Below are 21,489 nucleotides of genomic sequence, written 5' to 3'. Positions count from 1 at the left end.
TTTAAGCTCTAAAAATTAAAAAAAATCTCTTCCTTAAGACCAGTCTTCCTTTATTCACCCAGCTATCTAAACCCCCTTCAGTGTGTCGAAGATGATTTTGCCTTTTTAAGGGGAGCAGAGAGATTCTGCTACACCTTTCCCTAGGAAAAAGGGGCCACTCATTTTGAATCCAACCTTCTATATGTGGTGAATGTTCATTCTTTAAGGTGCTCCACCCTCTCCAATAAAAGCTAACATTAGTGGGTCCAAGGTATTTTATGTGAGTCTTTCTATAAAAAGTGGAAACAAATGAGAAGACATAATCTCTGGCAGGTCACACTACCATTGATCTCCTATCTCCAGCAAAATTTGATTCCCCAAGAAATGTCAAATCAGTATTTTGCACCAAAGTTTACTAATTTATCATTATAGTCTCGATACCTCTAATAGAGGGCTTTTTTTGCTGCTATTTCCTATAGAGGGATAGCATAGTTGCTTTTTTTCTACTCTCACTTTTTAAATTGGTATATAATAATTGTACATATTGATGGGATTTGTTGTTACATTTTTGGACATGCACATGATATAACAATATAATTTCATATGGTCTAAATTATAACATTTAGGAAAGTAGAGGTTAGAAAATCACTACCATCTTGTCTACTTGGTAATTGCTTTATTTATTTGTTTGCTTTACATTTTTTGTTTACTTTTAAAAAGTAGACTAAATTTTTTGGAGCAGTTCTAGGTTCACAGTAAAACTGAATGACAATTATGGAGAGTGTTCCTTTGCCTACCAGTCTTCCCTACTATCAACATCTCACATCAGGACAGAACATTTATTACAACCGATGAACCTACACTGACACATAGTTATCACCCAAATCCATAGTTTATGTTAGGATTCATTCTTGGTTTTGTGTGTTCTATGGGTTTGGAGAAATTTTATCCTAATGGTGGATACAGAGTAGTTTCACTGCCTTAAAATTCTCTGTGCTCCACCTATTCAATTTGTCCCTTCCCCTTACCCCTAGCAACCACTGACCTTCTTGATGTCTCCATAATTTTGCCTTTTCCAATATGTCATGTAGTTGGAATCACACACTATGTGTCTTTTTCAGATTGGCTTCTTCTACTTGAGAATATGCATTGAAGTTCCCTCCATGTCTTTTTATGACTTGACAGTTAATTTCTTCTTAGCACCAAATAATATTCCATTATCTGGATACACCACAGTTCATCTATTCAGCTACTGAAGGTCATTATGGTTGCTGCCAAGTTTGGGCAACCATGAAAAAAGTTGCTATAAACACCTATGTGCAGGTTTTGTGTAGACCTTAATTTTCAGTTCCTGAGTATGGTTATTGGAGCATATAGTATGAGTGTTTTTAGTTTTGTAAGAAATGTTAAACTGTCTTCCAAAGTGACCATATAATTTTGCTTTCCAACCAGCAATGAATAGGAGTTCCTGTTGCTCTATCCTTGTCAGCACTTGGGGTTGTCAGTGTTTTGGATTTTTTTCCATCCTAATAGGTGTGTATTAGACTGTCATTTTTAAAATTTATGTGGTGTTGGGTATCTGATATGGCTAAATGTAAATTATATTAATTTCTTGGGTGAGATGTTTATTCAGGTATTTTGGCCATGTTTAATTATTATTTAAAAATTTTTCTTTTAGTTGAACATGGACACAGTACCTTTATTTTACTTATTTATTTGTTTATTTTATGTGGTGCTGAGGATCAAACTCAGTGCCTCATGTGTGCAAGACAAGTGCTCTGCCACTGAGCCGCAACCCCAGCCCCTAATTATTTTTTGTTTTGTTTTCTTATAGCTGAGTTTCAAGAGTTCATTATATATTTTGAATACAGTCTTTTATCAGTTACATCTTTTGCAAACATTTTCCCCCTAGGTTGTGGCTTATCTTCTCATTCTCTTGACAGCATTTCATAGAGTAGAGGTTTTTAATTTTAATGAATGAAATCCAGCTTCTCAATTCTTTGATCCATGAGTCATGCCTTTGGTGTCACATAAAAGCTATTGCCAAATGTCAGGTTATTTAGGTAACCATGTTTTACCTTCTAGGAGCTTTATGTTTAACATTTTATATTAGGTTTGTGATCCATTTTGAGTTAGATTTTGTGAATGGTCTTTTACTTTCTTCCTTTTATTTATTTATTTATTTGCATGCGTATGTCCAGGTATTCCAGCACCATTTCTTGAAAATACTATCTTTTCTCCATTGTGTTGCTTTTGCTCCTTTGCCAAAGATCTGTTAGTTACATGTTGGTTACATGTGTGCAGGTCAATTTCTGTTCCATTTTGTCTATTCTTTCACCAGTATCACATTGTCTTGATTACTGTAGTTTCACAGTGAGTCTTAAAATTGAGAAGTGTCAGTCCTCCAACTTTGTTCTTTCAATATATGTTGGCTATTCTGGGTCTTTTTTCCTCTCCATGTAAACTTTAGAATCAGTTTGGTAATATCCTCAAAATTGCTTGCTGGGATTTTGATTGGGATTGCATTGAACCTATGGATAAACGTATGGTTCTTGCTTTTGTAAATGACAAAGATTAAACATGAAGAGGAATTTTAAGGATTGATCTGTTGGGAAGTTTTTAAGAGTGTACTAATGGCCATAGAGAGATCTGTGGTGATCCATTAAATTTGAAGATGAAGGCCAAAGCTGTCTTTATTATTAGTTAAGTGTCTCCGAGTTGGGGGGAACATAGACCTTAGGGAAGTGCTCCAGGGTGCCGAGTGTGGGCTTGCTTCAAGAAGAACTTGTTGATCTTGCCTCTATACTCCTGCTGTGGTTCTCATTTCTCCCCTTAAACCCGAATTTCTTGAGTTGCCTAGATTCCCTGTCTCCACATCTTCATATCCCTTCCATTGTAAAATCTACTACATTTGGCCTTTTGCTCCCAAGACCCCAGTGGTCAGAGTTCTTACTTAGGTCATGTGTGATTTTCTAATGCTCAAATCTATTCTTCTAGTTCCTTGCACATCATTGGCAGCAATCTCTTTCCTGAAACTCTTCCACACCCACACTCTCCTAGTTCTCCTCCACACTCTCTAAATCTTCTCCTTTGATTTGCACCTTAAATGTTGGCCCTTTCAGCCTTAATCCTCTGTCTATGGGATAATTCCATTCTTCTCCAAAACTACAGTTATGATCCATTTTACAATGACTCTGAAATTCAGCATCTTCAGTCTGGATCATGCTCTTGGGAGACTGCGTCCATCTGTCCATTAGATATCTTCAGCTGGATGTCCCACAGGGACCTAAGTTTGAGATGATTTTTTTTTTCTTCCCCTCCTGGGTGCTATTCTCAAATCCTCTTTCCTCATCATGTTTTCACATCCAAATTGCTACCACATGCAGTCAGTTGTTCTTAAATATACCTTCAATTGCTGGTTCTCATATATCTATCTGGACCCTCATAATTTTCAATGTTACAGTAGGCTGCCAATTTGTCTCCTGGTCTTTGGTCTCACTGCCTTTTCATCCATTCTTTACTCTGCCCTCAAAGTAATCTTTCTAATATACATATCTGGATACATAACGCTAAAGCTCAAATACATTTAAGGCTCCTGATACACTGCAAGGTAATGTCTAGATTTCCATGCAAGACCCAGGAGGCCTTCATGATTTGCCTGCTTCCTGTTCCTGGATTTATATACTTTGCCTATCCCATCCCACTCCTCAACCCGCACCATGATCCAGCCACACTAAACTATTTGGAGTTCCTTGAATATCCATATAGTTTCAGGTCTAAGATGCTTCTCAGTTGTCTTAAGATACCTGACTTGCCTCACATACCTGCTAGGCTCCAGTGTCTCCATTACTTATTTACATGTCTATGCACTCACCCCCTAGACTATAAACTCTTTAAGAATAAGAACATTTTTCACATTCATCTTCTGTTTCCCAAGAGCCAATCCTGATGCCTGGAAATGTTTGCTGAAGGAACAATGAATAAGTGAATGGGACAAGGTGACAGTGATACCCTTTACTGAGGACAAAAGTGGTGTTGATGTCAGATGAGAGATGGTGAATTATTTTGGGCAGAGGCGTGGGAAGAGCACTGGGAAGAGTCTCCAACACTTTCTCAGCATATCCCATCCTTCTAAATCCAGTCCTTGATTGTGCAGAGAGAGCCTGGGGCAGAGTGGCAGTCAGGACACACACGGGAATGCTGATCCTGCTTCCACCAATTACCTGCCTAAAAGTGGTGGCTGTCATGGGGGCCTGAGATTCCTCATTTTAAACTAAGGAGATTGGGCCAGTGAATCTCTTAGCTCCATTTCCGTTACAACAGTGTGTCTGCTTTTTTCTGTAACAGGGAACAGAATGATACAGAAGAGAGAAATGTGGCTCAGATGTGAACCATATAGAAGGGCAAAGAAATTAGAAGGGAGAGAGAAGAAAGGAGGTATACATGCCGTGATAAAAGTTTGTTATTTTTGTTGTTCTGCAGAAGGCAAGTGAGGGCTGAGGCAAGAGAAAGACATAGTTTGAATTCAAAAAAGGTTTAGGAGCAGATCTGTATGTATGTGGAAAGCACCAATTAAGGATGGATTAAAGAATGAGAAGACTAGTGGTGGGGCAGGGGACAGATTCCACGTGTGTATGATTTTGTTGGGATAAACCCAGCTACTACGTACACCTTTGATGCTTTAATTAAAAAAAAAATACGGAGAAAAGGTTAAAATGAGATTGGGTAGAAGAAGAGGAAATTCTTAAAAATTTAATTGGTGAGAAGGATGGTGAACTAGCAGCACAGAAACGGAATGCTGTGATGTTGGTTTTTGTTCTGTTTCGGTGCTAATGTTGTTTGTGGTGGAAACAGCAAAACTTAAAGAGGGGGAACTAAAAGCAGGCTCTCCCCTTCGCTCCCAGACAGCCTGCCCACTTACCTTCAGTGAATAACAAGCAGTTAATGTAGCATGTCAGGCACTGGCCACTGGCTACCTTCCTGGGCTATACCTTCTGACTAATAGCCAGGTGAATACTGCAGACAAAGAATAAAGGTCAGGTTACAAAGACAACCAGACAGAGCCAAGTTACCATGACCCCACTGTGGGCCATTGTGTCCTTAGCACTTAGGGATTTTACATGAAGATAAAAGAATAAGATAACCCTGACACTCTACAGTCAAGGGGAAAAGAGCCCTGGGTTGGGAAGAAATTGACTTGCACATAGCTCTTCTGGAAACATCTCCAGCAGAGTGAGGTCCCTCTGTCTCTTTGACCTCACTCTCCAGACTGTCTGTTCAAACAAAGTCGAATGAAATGATGTTCCTTTCTGTCCCTCAGTTGAATGAGAGTGTAGACTACATATGTGCTATAATTAATGTACACATTTTAAAGGGGAAGTTGGTGATTTTCAAAGCAAGCCTTAGGGAAGACTGGGTAAAGCAAGGGCTTAGAAAGTTATAACCAGGAACTTTACTCTGCTTAGAAGCCACCTTCATGAGACCCTCAGAAAGCTATGTGGGGTCTTTTTACCTGGTTTATTCAGAACTGAAAGAAAATGGATGAAAACCTGACTACCAAAGATGAATAGAAGTGACCACAGTTAACAGAAGACAAATGAGGTGTTTTGGTTTTAAATTCTACATCTCACATGAATTTACTTGAGGCCATTTACACACACACACACACACACACACACACTCTGTAGAATTCTTTTCAAATCATACCATACCACCTTCAGGCTTATGGCAGATTTGAAATGGAGATCAAGTTGAACAGCAAAGTGGAATGGAAGATCTCAGAACCCTATGTATTAAAATAATAGATGCAAATCACGACATGAACGGTGAGGGAGCAGCAGAAATCTAGCAGGGCCTGAGTGTGGATCCTGGTGGCCTGAAGAGCTCCTGACACCTCAGGAGTGCAGTCCACATGGGCTGAGTCCTGAATGGTCTGAAGCTCCAGATTGAAGAGGTTCTCATGTTGAAAGCCTGGACTCTCTGACTAGGTGGCCAACTGCAGGGCAAGGATTATGTCTGCCTTCCTCGCTTGTGTGTGCCTCAGACAGAAGCTCAATAATACAGGTTGAAGCCAGGCTTAGTGGTGCACACTTGTAATCCCAGTGATTCGGAGGCTGAGGCAGGAGGATCATGAGTTTTAGGCCAGCCTAGGCAACACAATGAGACTCGTCTCAAAAACAAACACAAAATTACCTACAAGCACATTAAATGTGCATATAACTGCCAGAACTTCTAGATTCAAATCTTTGGTGGGTGAAGTCTGGGCCTGTTTTTCGTTTCTTGGTTTTTGTTTTGTGGTGCTGGGGATTAAACCCAGGGCACTGCACATGCTAGGCAAGCACTCTGCCACTGAGCTACAGTCCCCAGCCCTGGACCTCTGTTTTTTGTATAGATCACATACTAAGAATAGTTTTACATATGGGAGGAGTTGTAAGAAAAAAAGGAAGAAAAGAAAAGAAGAGGAGGAGGAGGAAAAAGAAGGAAAATCTACAACAGGGATTGCATGTGGCCTACAAAGTCTAAAAGAGATATTGTCTATCCTTTACAGAAAAAAATTGCTGATCCTTTTAGAAAGAGCATAGTCTGGAGGTTAAGAATAGGCACTCACACCTGGGGCATACCTAGCTGTATAACTTTAACTTTCTGTGCCTCAGTTTCTTTATTTGAAAAGTGGCATAATAATAGTAAATATACATGGAGTCTCCCTTGGACCAAAAGTGTTTTGGATTTTGGAATATTTGCATGTACATAATGAGATATCTTGGGGATGAACCCAAGTTTAAACGTGAAATTTAGTTATATTTCATACACACATTACACATATAACCTATCAATAATTTTATATAATATTGTAAATAATTTTGTGTGAGAGACAAAGTTTGACAGTGTGAAGTTCACTCAGGCTGTCACATGGGAATTAAAAACTTTCAGATTCTGGAGCATTTCGGAGTTCAGATTTTCAGATGAGGGATGCTCAACTTCCACCCCAGGGATTTGTCTTAAGAATTTGTAAAGTGTTTAGAAAAGTGCCTAATGCTGAGTACATGCTGTGTGTTTGCTCAGTGGGACCCAAAAGAAATAAAAATATCTCTTTCCCAATTTAAGTTATGTAATATAAATATAAAATATTTCCCCAAATTGTTGAATGCAAGGCAATCAAGATGCAGGAGAACTCTCGCCCTTCTCTGTATTTGTGTAAAAGCAGCACAGAGAGTCACAAAGACAAAAGGTCTTTCTGTGTCCCTCCTCCTTTTTCTCACAGAAAGACTAAATGCACATTCTTTTTACAATGCTTGTTCAGCTCAGGGACGTGGCGCCAGAGGAATCTGCCAGCAGACTTTCGTCCCATAAATTTACCTTCCCACAGTTTTCCTGCCTCTGAGGCCTGGGACTGCTTTCCTTTGTCTTGTTACTTCTCTGAGATTTATTGTTCTTTGTTGAAATACTATTTAAGGCAGCCTTCTAAGCCACTGCCCCAAGTCACTTTTCTCTTCCATGATGAGCATGGCACATGTTAATAATATGTGCTTGTTTTTCTTGCTTGTTTTTCTCTTGTTAATCTCTTTTGTAGCAAGAATCCATTTAAACTGCAAACTTAGAATTAAACAAAAATCGTATTTTCTCCCCTTCAGAAATTAATAATGGTGAGGCTCTATAATGGTGGATTTTGTGTATCCACTTGTCTAGGCCATGGTACCCAGTTGTTTGATCAAATACCAGCCTACACATTGCTATGAAGATATTATTTAGGTGTGGTTAACATTTAAATCAATACACTTTGAGTGAAGCCATTTATCTTCATAATGTGGGTGGGCCCAATCCAATCAGTTGAAGGACTTAAGAAAAACCACTGAGGTCATTCCTGAAAGGGAAAAAAGTTCTTCCTTTGGTCTGCCTTCAAATTCAAGATGGCAACACCAACTCCTGCTTGAATTTCCAGTCCACCAGCCTGGACTGCAGATTTAGGAGTTGTCAGTCCTTGCTATTGCATAACCCAATTCCTTAAAATCTCTCTCTCTCTCTCTCTTTCTCTCTCTCTCTCTCTCTCTCTCTCTCTCTCTCTCTCTGTGTGTGTGTGTGTGTGTGTGTGTGGAGAGAGAGAGAGAGAGAGAGAGAGTGTGTGTGTGTGAGGATTCTCCAAAGGAACAGATGCAAAGGGGAGATTTTATATATATTGTTTCTCCCTCCTCCCACCTATAAATAGAAAGATAGATAACGCTACACACCATATATACCATATATATATATATATATACCATATATAACTACACAAAATATCTACACATATGTGTAAACTGTCCTGTGATTCTGTTTCTCTGGAGAAGCAGACTAATAGGCCCCAAGTCCCATGCACAGCTACCAGTTTGGGGCTAAAAGGGGAAGAATTTGTGTTTTTCTGCCTTCTTTCCTTCTTTGGTTTGCTTTCTCTCTACCTTTCTTGTTGGGGAACTTTCCTGAAGTGAGGATAATGTTGGACCATCTATGTAAATGATGCACCTGGTAGTTAACTGGAAACTGTAGATAGGATTACCAACTTAAAGTTTTCAGGTGTTGACCTGACCTCTCTCTCTCTTTTTTTTTTTAATTGGAAAAACTGTATTTCTAAGTTGTTTGAAGTGAAGAATTTTTTTTTAATAGAGAAGAAAAAAATTATTTTGGACTTACAGTTTTAAAAGTTTAGTCCAACTCCAGTGCTCTGGGCTCGAGGTGAGGCAGAACAGCATGGTGGAAGGGTGTGGGGAAGAAAAGCTGTCAGCTCAGGGCAGCCAGGACAGGGGTGGGCACAGACTCTGAAATGAAGGAGCTTATCAGAAATAATACAAGGCATTGACAAGAATTTAAGAACTTAAATTTCTAGAGTAAGAAGTTACTGTTTACCGAGCTCATGAATAAGACAAGAGCCAAAACAACGGTCAAACACATTTAGATCACTGAGAATCCATACAAGATGCTTGGGTGTGTCTGCTTGAGCATGTTTGCAGGTTTCTCTAGAGCACCACCCAGAAGAACCGCCTGTCGTCTGCTGTTATTCATTCATGTCTTTAGCTTAGTAGGTACTGCCAAATCGATCTGGAAAGTGTACCTATTCACAGTAGTGAATGAGACTGTTATCAGGCTTAACGTTTTGCGATTTAATTGGTGTGACATGGTATTTAGTGGTCATTTTAATTTGCACTTCTCTGTTTATTAGTGAGGTAGGGCATATTTTCACATATTTATTGTTCAGATTTATTTATCTGAGAATTGTCCATGTATGTCCCTTTTCCACTTTTTCAATTTGAGTAGTTCTTACATATTACAAGCAATAATCCTTGTTTTTTGAGTCATAATTATGTTGCCATTTTTTTCAGTTTGTGGTTTTTCTTTTCACGCTGTGTTTTATTAACTCTTTATTTTCTTTTATACGTTTTAAATGTTTCTTTTGAAAGAATTACTACCTGTGCATTATACTTTTCTGTGTATCACATGAGGTGGGCAGTTTCTTTCCCTATGGATAAGCACTCATTAAATAGCCAATCTATTTTTTCACTGGTTTGTAATGACACTTCTATTTTGTTCCAAGCTTCTATTGTTTTTAGGTCTGTAGTGAGCTTCATTTCACTTCACTTATTTTTCATCTATTTTTGTGACGATACATGCTCATTTAATTGGTAAGATTAATTCTTCCCTACAGCCTCTTCATTTATGCAATTGTTTTGTATTTTTTAAAATTTGAAATTTAAAGTTAGTTGATCTAAGTTACCTGAAAAAAAACATTGGCAATTTGAAATTGTATTGGATCTGTACATTAATTTGGAGAATATAGTCTTCTTTTTAAAGTTCTTTTTAATAATTTAAAAATATTTTCTCTATAACATCAGCTGCATCAATATTATAATCATTCCTTGATATTTTATAGTTTTTGCTGATGTCTTAAGCAGTGTCTTTATTTTTTTTAGTTGTATTTAATTTTTAAATGATATTTTTCATTCTTAAATTATTGGCCCATAAAAAGTGAGAAGGTTTACTTTGGCTCACAGTTTTGGAAGTTTCAGTCCATAGTTCATTGGCTGTTCTTTTGGGGCTGTGGTGAAGCAGCATATAATGGTGGGAGCACAGGACAGAGGAAGCTGCTCACCTTGTGACAACTGGGAAAGCAAAACAGAGGGAAGGAAGAGGAGTTGAGTCCTCAAATCCCCTTCAAAGGCACACTCTCGATGGCCTATGTTCCCTCCACTGGGCTCCACCTCCTAAAGGTTCTGCTACCTTCCAGCAGCACCATGGGCTCGGTAACAAGATTTTAACACATGGACCTTTAGTGGACATTCCAGATCCAAACTATAGCAGGGACTGTTTGAGAGGCTACACACCCAACTAAAATTCTATTAATATGGGAGATGTGGAGAAGGGATTTTAAAGAAGATTGCCACTCTGATCTTCTTGACACCAAAGGCTTTGCTATTCATCCATCTTATGGATTGTCGTTTGCTGACTATACAGTGCACCAAAAAACCTTAGAACTGTGTGCACTGGTTGTTTGGTTTATCTGACATGGTTGCAAAAAATCAATTCAAGTTTCTGCAAGGCATCACAGAGCTTAATATGATTCTGTTTGTTCAAAACTTGATGCTTTCATGTGGGATTAGGCCCCAACTTCCTTAATAAGACTCCTTTGGCACAAGAATTCAAATCAAGTATCAATAAATGGGATGGACTCAAACTACAAAGTTTCTTCTCAGCAAAGGAAACTGTGAGGTGAATATAAAGCCTACAGAATGAGAGCAAATCTTTACCCCTCCACATCAGAGCACTAATCTCTAGGGTATATAAAGAAATCAAAAAGTTAAACACCAAAAAAACAAATAACCCAATCAATAAATAGACACTTCTCAGAGGATATACAATCAATCAACAAATATTTGAAAAAATGTTCATTATCACTAGCAATTAGAGAAATGCAAATCAAAACCACTCTAAGATTTCATCTCACTCCAGTCAGAATGGCAGCTATTATGAAGACAAACAACAATAAGTGTTGGCAAGGAGGTAGGGAAAAAGGTACACTCATACAATGCTGGTGGGACTGCAAATTGGTGCAGCCAGTATGGAGATTTCTTGGAAAATTGGGAATGGAAACACCATTTGACTCAGTTATCCCTTTTCTTGGTGTATACCCAAAAGACTTAAGAATAGCATACTACAGAGACACAGCCACATCAATGTTTATAGCAGCACAATTCACAATAGCTAAACTGTGGAACCAACCTAGATGCCCCTCAATAGATAAATGGATAAAAAATGTGGCATATATACACAATGGAATATTACTCAGCAATAAAAGAGAATAAAATCATGGCATTTGCAGGTAAATGGATGGAATTAGAAAAGATAATGCTAAGTGAAGTTAGCCAATCCCATAAGACCAAATGCCAAATGTTTTCTTTGATATAAGGAGGATGATTCATAGTGGGATAGGGAGAGGGAGCATAGGAAGAATAGATAAACTCTAGATAGGGCAGAGGGGTTGGAGGGGAAGGGAGGGGACATGGGGTTAGAAATAATGGTGGAATATGATGATCATTATTATCCAAAGTACATGTATGAAGACACAATTGGTGTGAATATACTTTGTATACAACCAGAGATATGGAAAATTGTGCTTTATATAGTTAACATGAATTGTTATGTATTCCACTGTCATATATACATAAAAATAAAAATAAACTTGATGCTGTTTTGCTCAAACTCAATGAATCCTTGTTTGCTTTGATTTTGCTGTGAGAGTGTCAATCAACCCAGGGTTTTTTCTTCAAATGGAAATTGAGGGGATACAAATCTGAAAGTTGTCTTTTAAGAAGGTATTTTATTTAGCCAAAATTTCTATGACCCTATTTTGAAAAATTCTAGCCAATCCAAAGAATCAGTTCTTCTCATCTTTCATATTCATAGAGAAAAAGCAGATTTCAAACACAAAGGATGGAAAATATGATGAGGAAATTGTGGATATTTAGTTTGAAAAAAGGAAAAAGAGTGGGTTGAAGCATGGCAGTTGTCTTCCAATGTCTGAACACTGCATGTAAAAGATTGGATGCTGTGGGGGAGACCAGAGATTAGAACTAGGCTTATGGGGTGGAAGGGAACTGAATGGTGGGATAATTGAAGTAAACTAATCAGGGTAGGTTGACCTGTATAACATATCCTTAAATGTTAGCACCTTGATAACAAATACAAGATTTATTTCTTGTCATAGTCACAGTTCAATGGGGGTGTTAATGGCTAGGTATTTTTCCTGCAAATGATTTTACAAAATGTCAGGGGTATTTCATATAGAAAATTGTCTTTCATCATCCCAGAGATTCAAGGAGCTCCTCTTTAAGGGGAAATTTTATTGTCACACTCTTAATTATTACTAGTGAACTTTCATTATCAGGTGAAAAGTTGGTTCTTTTTTTAATTTTTAAATTTTATTTATTCTAATTAATTATAGATGACAGAAGAATGTAATTCAATTCATATCACAAATAGAGAATAATTTTTCATGTCTCTGGCTGTACACAAAGTAGAGTCTCACCATTCGTGTTTTCATACATGTACTTAGGGTAATGATGTCCATCTCATTCCATCATCTTTCCTATCCCCATTCCCCCTTCCCCATCCCTTCCCTTTGCCCTATCTAAAGTTTGTCTATTCCTCCCATGCTACCCCCATCCCCATTATGAATTAGCATCCTTATGTCAGAGAAGACATTTGGCATTTGGTTTTTTTGGGATTGGCTGACTTCACTTAGCATTATATTCTCCAAACTCCATCCATTTACCTACAAATGCCATGATTTTATTCTCTTTCAATGCTGAGTAATATTCCATTGTGTGTGTGTGTGTGTGTGTGTGTGTATAACATTTTCTTTATCCATTCATCTCTGAAGGGCATCTAGGTTGGATTCACAATTTAGCTATTGTGAATTGTGCTGCTATAAACATTGATATGGCTGTGTCCTGGTAGTATGCTGTTTTTAAGTCCTTTGGGTACAAACCAAGGAATGGGTTAGTGGGGTCAGAAGCCTACCAACCAAAAAAAGCCCAGGACCAGATGGATACACAGCTGATTTCTACAAGACTTTTAAAGAAGAACTAATACAAATACTCCTCAAATTATTTCATGAAATAGAAAAAGAGGGAGAATTTCCAAACTCATTCTATGTGGTCAATATCACCCTGATTCCAAAACCAGGCAAAGACACATCAAAGAAAGAAAACTTCAGACCAATATCTCTAATGAACATAGATTCAAAAATTCTCAATAAAATTTTGGCCAATTGAATACAAAAACACATCAAAAAGACAGTGCACCATGATCAAGTGGGGTTCATTCCAGGGATGCAAAGTTGGTTCAACATACAGAAATCAATAAAAGTAATTCATCACATCAATAGACTTAAAGATAAGAATAATATCTAGTGTTTTGAACATGAAGGGGTGCTGTATTTTGTTTATTACTTTTTCTGCATCTATTGAGATGATAATATGATTCTTATTATAATATGATTCTTATTATCATCTCAATAGATGCAGAAAAAGTAATAAACAAAATACAGCACCCCTTCATGTTCAAAACACTAGAAAAAACTAGGGAGAACAGGTACTTATCTCAACATTATAAAAGCTATCTATGCTAAGCCCTAGGCCAACATCATTCTAAATGGAGAAAAATTGAAAGCTTTCCCTCTAAAATCTGGAACAAGATAGTGATGCCCTCTTTTACCACTTCTATTTAACATGGTTCTTGAAACACTGGCCAGAGCAAGTAGACAGATGAAAGAAATTAAAGGGATACAAATAGAAAAAGAAGAATTCAAATTAGCACTATTTGTTGATGATATGGTTCTATACCTAGAAGACCCAAAAAATTCCACAAGAAAACTTCTAGAACTAGTGAATGAATTCAGCAAAGTAGCAGGATATAAAATCAACACCCATAAATTAAAGGTATTTCTGTATATCAGTGACAAATCCTCTGAAAGAGAAACGAGGAAAACTACCTCATTTGCAATAGCCTCAAAAAATATTTGGGAATCAGTGAAAGAAGTGAAAGACCTGTACAGTGAAAAACTATAACACTAAAGAAAGAAATTAAAGAAGACCTTAGAAGATGGAAAGATCTCCCTTGTTCTTGGAAAAGTTGGTTCTTAAAGACTCAGTCAGCCATTAAGAGCATAAGAAAATACCACAAAGGGGAAGTTCATAGGAGTGGAAATGGTTACTTCCATTTTAATAAGTGATTTATACTATAGATATAAATTATTGTATAATTTATATAATATGTATTATATATCACAATCTATTATAATCTATTCTATATTATTTATATAATATTACTATGTTGACATATATACATTATTTATACTGATATATTAATAAAAATAATATAATTGACATATTAATCATAGTAATCATCAACTACATGTTATATTAGCATTGATTATTCATTATGCTAATTATAATAAATTAGCATAATGGATAATCAATAAAGCATCAGTTATTCATTATACTAATTAGAATGAATTAGTATACTAATTATGATGAATTAGTATTATGAATAATCAATAATATATTATTTTATATATTATGTAATTGATTATAATAGTTAATATCTATATATTATATAATAAAATTATTATGTATATTATATTTTATATAATATATAATTATATAATATATATTTATCATAATAATTATATCATAATAAACTATGTTATATATAATTATATCTGACATATAATCATATATAATAATTATGATAATCATATATTACAATATATAATTGATTATACCATATTATTTAAAAGAATTATTATATTTTACCTGTGTTTTAAAATGCATTAATTCTTTCAGTCATCCAATGGGTGTTTATTTAGCTTTCAGTTGTGCCAGTCAGCCAGAACATTAAGTACTACAACTTAACATGAGTAAGACCGCTCTTTTTCCCAAGGAGCTCTTAGTCTAGTACAAGGATAGAAGCATGTAAAAAAAGATGGGTTAGAAATTGGTATGTAGAATGCTAGAGCACAAAGGGCCACATGATGGTTTCTGACCAGGGGATCAGGAGGCTGGGATCTGTATAGGTTCACAGAAGGGGACATGGTTGAGCTGAGTCACAAATCTTATCTAAGTCTGTCATCTCCAGGAGGTAGATGTTACTCCCAACATTCAGACAAAGAATCCAGGGTTCAGTGAAGCCATGTGACTCATCCACACAGAATTGGGCGTAGACCCTGGCCCCTGCACTTTCTGCTCTTCTACACTTCCACTCAGGTCATACAGGTGGCTAAACGGAAAGTACACAGCAGAGTTACAGAGCTTGAACTTAGAGTTCCTTTGATAATACTGAAATCTGCCTCTGATTCCCTCTTTACCTGGTTAGTTCAGTTCCTTCTCAGGACAAGGCAAATGAAGCTCTCTTTTGAGAGGACAGGCTCTTTTGGTTTCTAATGTGAATTCAGGCTGCCCCTTCACCATCACTTTGCTCCCCCCCACACTTCTGGTGTTCCCATTAGTCTATTTGGCTAGGATTCCACCTTCTCTATGACGTCCTTCCTCCAAGGTCCAGGCACGCCTGAGTCTTGAGAACCAGCTCCTGCTCTGACCTTACTACTTCCTGAAATGGACTTTGGTTGTTTCCTAGTTGGTGAATCTTACCCCGTGCTTCCTCTTCCAGTCTGTGAGCTGTACACTCTCCACTTCTCAGTACTTGGGTCAGGGCTATGCCCATGCACTGGGCTCCTTAAAGTAATGCTAATGGAGTTAAGTGTTTTTTCTTTTATCCTGGAGACATAAAGGGCAATGTCCTTTTCTTCTGATGTTTTATAATATACTCACTAAGCAAAATATGAAGTTGGCAGCTACAGTGAGTTCCTCATTGTGATGTATATGCATACATATTCAAGTCATCCGAATAATGAAATCCAGCAGTCTAGAATCCATAGCTCTAGAAGGTGTTTCCTAAATCTGTGGTCCATGAGGACTATTAGGGGAGATTAAAAAATACAGATTCCTGGGCTTTGTCTCAGATGTAAGGAACTGGGAGCCGAGAACTGAGGAAATCCATGTTTTCTTAAGGAGATCCACAGATTATTGGGATGGTGGGCGGCAGTTAAGTTATGGTTCCAAACTATGGGGAGGGTTTGGGTAACTAGTGATGGGAGGGAGAGAGTGGAAGGAACAGGTTCTCAGAACATCAGCAGTATGAACAAAAGTGTGGATGTGGAGACACACGCTTTACGAATGACTGTCCAAATGGGATAAATGGCTACGAACAAGAGTACAGGAGGTCGAATTGGAAAGATAAGTGGTGACTAAATTGTAACAGATTTCAACTTTATACTGAGAATAGTAGAAACTCCAAGGGAGAATGGGACAAGAAAAAGAGATTCCTGAAATTCTAATAGGCCACGATCTGTTGTCTTTGGGCAAAAAAAATAAAATCCCACTTAAATATGTATCATTTTGAATGGACATAGGTACTGTATGAACCAATAAAATATAACTGTAAGATTTCCTAAATTATAAATGGCTTTTCATTACTTTTAGCAAATCACAAGATTATAATTTATTTTGCATCCTGTGGGAGGCTCTGAAAATTTTAACCAAAAGGTTGAGAAAGTCTCCTGGAAGCAGTGTGTGTGGGGGTCCCTATGCTTTCTGAGTAAAAGACAATGTGTGCTCAGGGTGGACCCAGGAAGGGAGCTGCTGAAGGTGGAGATGCAGTGAGGAGGCTGTTCAAATAGCTCCCCGATGAGCTCATGAGGACCTGGATGGAGGGGAACACAGAGGGTTTGATGTCAGCACCATAGTTGGTGCTTCTTCTATGTGTCAGCTGCTTCCTGTTCTTCTTTTTCACCACATGTTTGTCCTTTTCAGAACTGTCCAAGCCCCCATGTCTGTGTTGAGTTATGTGCCCCCAAGGCAAGAGCTGTGCCTCCTGCTTCTCTTTTATGGAGTCCTGGCAGAGCAGATGATAATAAGGTATTTGATGAATGTGTCTTGCTAATGATGATCCTTCCACATAGGCCTACTCACTAGGAAAGATTCTCCTGAACCCAGAGATCTATTTCTCTGGATCAAATGATAGTCCTGAATGAATGATGGTAGAAGAATGGGCCAAAGAACAGCCTACTAATAACTCAGATCAGATTTAAAGAGGCGGCAATCCTTTAATCCCAGGTGATATTGCTTCCGCTGCAAACCCTGGAGTCCACATCACCATCAGAAGAACCCTGGCTTCAGTCCTCAGCCACCTGACCCCCATAAGGGGTAGGGAACATTAGCTCTTCTAAAAGGGGGAATAATAGGCTGGTTGCTGGGGGTCAGGTGGGGCTGGACACTATAATTTTAGCCACCGCTTGCCTCTGTCTCTTCTAAGAGCAATTGGTATGACCAAGAGGCAGAAAACCCTAATCCTATCTTGGCACAGAGAGAGCTTGATATTTGCCAGGGCTCTCCTACCCAGAAATTCTGTTTTATAAATAGAGGACCTAGTACGCAAGATTGTAGCAAGGGTCACTGAGGCATATTGCATGGTGACAAAGTGATGGAATTTCCAAGGGGGAGGGGAATTTTTGGCACCAGATGTAGGCTTCCTGTCTCAGGCAAGACTGTATTGTGGGCTGATCTGGCTTCTTTCCACGTCATCTACACTTTTACTTAGTGAAGGAAATTAAGCATGTGGGTTGAAAATTTAAGTTGAGTTTTTCATTGATCCCCAAAGTTGGGAGCTCTTGGGTAACTGAAATTAATGTGTGTATACATACAAATGCATTAACTCCTAAGTATACACTATGGGTAACAATGGCTATAAATCCCATAACTATGAACTTCTCCTTGCATTTTGATAACTTCCCATAGTATGAATACTCTTTTCCCAATGTAGAAGCAAGAAATTTAACAATTGCAGAGCTTATGTAGGTAGAGTAAAATAATATAGTCAGATTCTGGCAATCAGACACTCCTTCATGGGACATGGATTTGGAAGTAAGCAATGTGAGGAAACAGCCACACAAGAGTGATTAGTCTTGAAACAGGTGTGGTTGAAGAGGTCCCTATCTTTGGGAGTGGCAAAGGTGGAGTTTCAAATATCCAGTAAACTGTTACAAGACCAAGGGTTTGCACATTTTTTTTCTGGCTACCTATTTACAGAGTCTTGCTCTCTTGGCCTCCAGGAGAAACTATGAGTTACCTAATATTCTTAAGTTTTTCTTCTTAAGTTGATAGAATAGATCCTGCTATTTGCACCTAAAGACCCTGACAGATGCATTATTGATACTTGGAAAGGTGACCAACAACAGCTCCTCAAGGAAATGGAGACTTGCTGATTGGAAATCTGAAATGCCTGTGTTTGAAGGCAAGGCAATGATTTTCAATTAGCATTAAGGGATGGGATTCTGGAAGCCTATGACAGACAGTGATGAAACATTACCTAAATTTTCACCTGACTGATCTGTTCAAGGCTTTGGTGGCCTCCCACAGGGAGGGGCTGAGGAATGCAAGTACTATGAATTGAACTTTCTGCTTTTCACTCTGTTGGGAGTTTTGTTTTTGTTTATTTGTTTGTTTGTTTTTTGGTGCTGAGATTCAAACCCAGACTTTCATGCATGCCCTCTACCATAGAACTGGACCCCAGCCCTTCTTCTATGAGTTTTAAAGGAAAAAAAAAAGGATAAGTCAAAAGTTAAAAATTTTAGCTCCTCAGACTATCCTATAATCAGATAGCTTCTATTGTCCCTGTTGTAGCCACAAGGCTGCAATAGCTAAAAATCCAACTCCGAGTGTAATGCTGAATTATAAGATAGGTTGAATTCATATGAATTGTTATATGAATGGTCACTAACTGAGAGTGAGATACAAAAAATTAGTTTGGGGATTGTTATGTGAATGGGCACTGACTGAGAGTGAGATACAAAAAATTAGTTTGGGGACATTTGAGAGCACATCAATTCCCAAGTCTCAACAGGAGGAACCCTTCTTTCCTTCTTCATCAAAGACAGTTTTTTTTTCCTTGATGGAATATCTGTAATTACCTTGTTAAAGGATTTAATGGTTGTGGAAACCAATTTTTCCCCATGTACTATATTAAGCACTTTCCTGATCTATCCCTAAAATCAGATATGAGGATATGCAGAGGATATTACAAAGTCAATATAAGGATTTTGCTAATTTATATTGTCAAAAGCCAGGAAATAAGCAGTATAATGGATAAGGGGCAGGATGAGAATGGAGGGGGAGAAATAAAATTTTAGATTTGATTAAATTCATTAATATGAACTCACTTCATAAAGATTTTGAATAATGTGCTGGTTGAAATAGATAGTAGTGATTTTAATGGTTTTTTTGTTTAGTTTGCTAAAACTTAGTCTAGTAGGATCTATGCCAAATTGAAATTGAGATGCTAAATAGCATGAGAAAAATGTGGATAAGAAGAAATCCTACTAGTTCAGCAAGAAAAAGAATGTTGTAGTAGATTTAATGTGTGACCCATTTACACAACCATTAATATGTCTTTGAGAGCCCAAATGCACTCCATTTCCTAAATCCCTGAGATATAACCTCAGAGAAGGGAGCCTGATGTATTGGTGTATTGTAGCAGCTGTTTTCTGTAGGCTGAGGAAGATACAACCATAGAAAGCAACTCTCTCATTGAATGGGGATGATGGGGATACTATGGAGGCTAAGGTCAAGTAGCAGCACTTAACCAACGGAGGCAAGGTTGGCATATATACCAGTCAAGGTTCAATAGCAAATAATGAAGACTTTGATTTCTGGCCAGAATGGAACATCAAGGACCAGTTTGCCATCCCACCAAAAATATCTAAAAAATGAAACAAAATGTAAGAAACAATGAGCTTAAAAATTGAAAATCAAGTGATGATAAGTAATTCTTAAAAATGAGAAATTAGTGGAAATGGGGAGTGTCCTATGATTGCATCAACTTACAGTATAGAGAGAGCTTTGGTGGAAGTCTCCCTTGGGAAAGGGAGGGAGAAACCAAGAAAAATTTGAAGATGTCCCTGAGTTGAGAAGACACAGCTGGAAGTGTAGGGAGAAGATGAGTTGAGTTTGTAAAGGAAAGTACCAAGAGAAAAGAGCACATTGGAGGGAAAGACCTTTGCAGATCTACAAAGGATCCCTCTGAGTCTTCACCAGAATAAAGGTTAGTGAATGCATGTGAGTAAACTACTAAAGAACAGTGGAGGGGCAGCGGGGACAGGAATCCTACAAAAGGATGAGAGAGGTCAACGTTCAGAGCTAACACAGGGGCAACAACAGATTCTATTCCTGTCTGCCAAAGTGGAAAACTTCATAATTCATGTGTTTTCAGATATTCAGAAGGGTTTTTCTTCAGTAATGGGGAAAAATCTATTCTTAGATTAAATGCTGCTCTGATACCACCAGATTAAGGTGAAAGCAAAACTTGGGATCCTGGGGCTGGGGATGTGGCTCAAGCGGTTCAGCGAGTTAGCCTGGCATGTGAGCTGCCCGGGTTCCATCCTCAGCACCACATACAAACAAAGATGTTGTGTTCGCCAAAAACTAAAAAAAAACCAACTTGGGATCAGATTAACTGAATTTCAGAACAAAGCTACAGAATATTTATAGAAATATAAAACTATACTGCATCAAATAAAACATGAAATGTATGGCATTCAGTCAAAACTTACCAGTTGTAGTCATTATAATAGTCACAATATCTGAGATGAGAAATTCACTGAATCAGATTAATAGCAAGTCAGACATTTCAGAAGAAAAGGATGACAAACTTTAAAACATGGAAATAGAAACTATCCAAGATAGCTTAACATTAAAAGAAGACTGAAAAACAAAACCAAACCAGAACCTCAGGGAGCAATGGGAAAACTTCAAACAGAATGATATATGTATAATTGAGCCGCTGAAGGAAAGGAATGGGTGTGCAGCAGGAGAAAATGGCTAGAAACTTTCCTTATGTTTTTGATAAAAACATTAAGTCCATCAATCCAAACATATGAAGGAAACTAAACCAAAGCACAAGGCACACTATGGTTAAGTTAATCAAAACATGATAAAAATAAGATTTAAAAGATGCTTCATTATATACAGATGAACAAAGATAACAATGGCAGATTTCTTGTTACAAATGAGAGCGGAGCAGTGTATTTGAAATATTGACAAGAAAACAAAACAATTCAACATAGAAACTTTCAATTCTACTCTCAGCAAATAAACTCTCTTTCAAAAATGACATTTTAAGATCTCTAAAAGCTGAAAGAATTTATCACCAGCAAACCTGTCCTTCAGGCACACACAAAAATGAGGCCTGCTGAATATCAGGATCTACACGAAGGAAGGAAGTACACTGGAAATGGCAGCCTCACAGATAAATAAAAATATTTTTCTTATTGCTTAAGTGTCTTTAAAGGATCAGTAGAGGAAGGAACCTGAGGGAGACAGGGAATGCTGGGTGTTGATATTGGTAAAATTATACTTTTATATTGTGTGCATG

General features: G+C 37.7%; 1 pseudogene; it reads left to right on the top strand.

The window, feature by feature from the left end:
* The first annotated feature begins 10,175 nt into the window (after nt 1–10,175).
* Nucleotides 10,176–21,489, top strand: part of LOC124085147 (protein DEK-like) — a 37,676-nt pseudogene continuing 26,362 nt past the window's right edge.

This window comes from Marmota monax, unplaced genomic scaffold (assembly GCF_021218885.2).
Source record: "Marmota monax isolate L192 unplaced genomic scaffold, Marmota_monax_Labrador192_F-V1.1 WCK01_AAM20220418_F8-fsc00062, whole genome shotgun sequence".
Taxonomy (NCBI): Eukaryota; Metazoa; Chordata; class Mammalia; order Rodentia; family Sciuridae; genus Marmota; species Marmota monax.
This window is presented reverse-complemented; position numbering and strand designations above follow the sequence as displayed.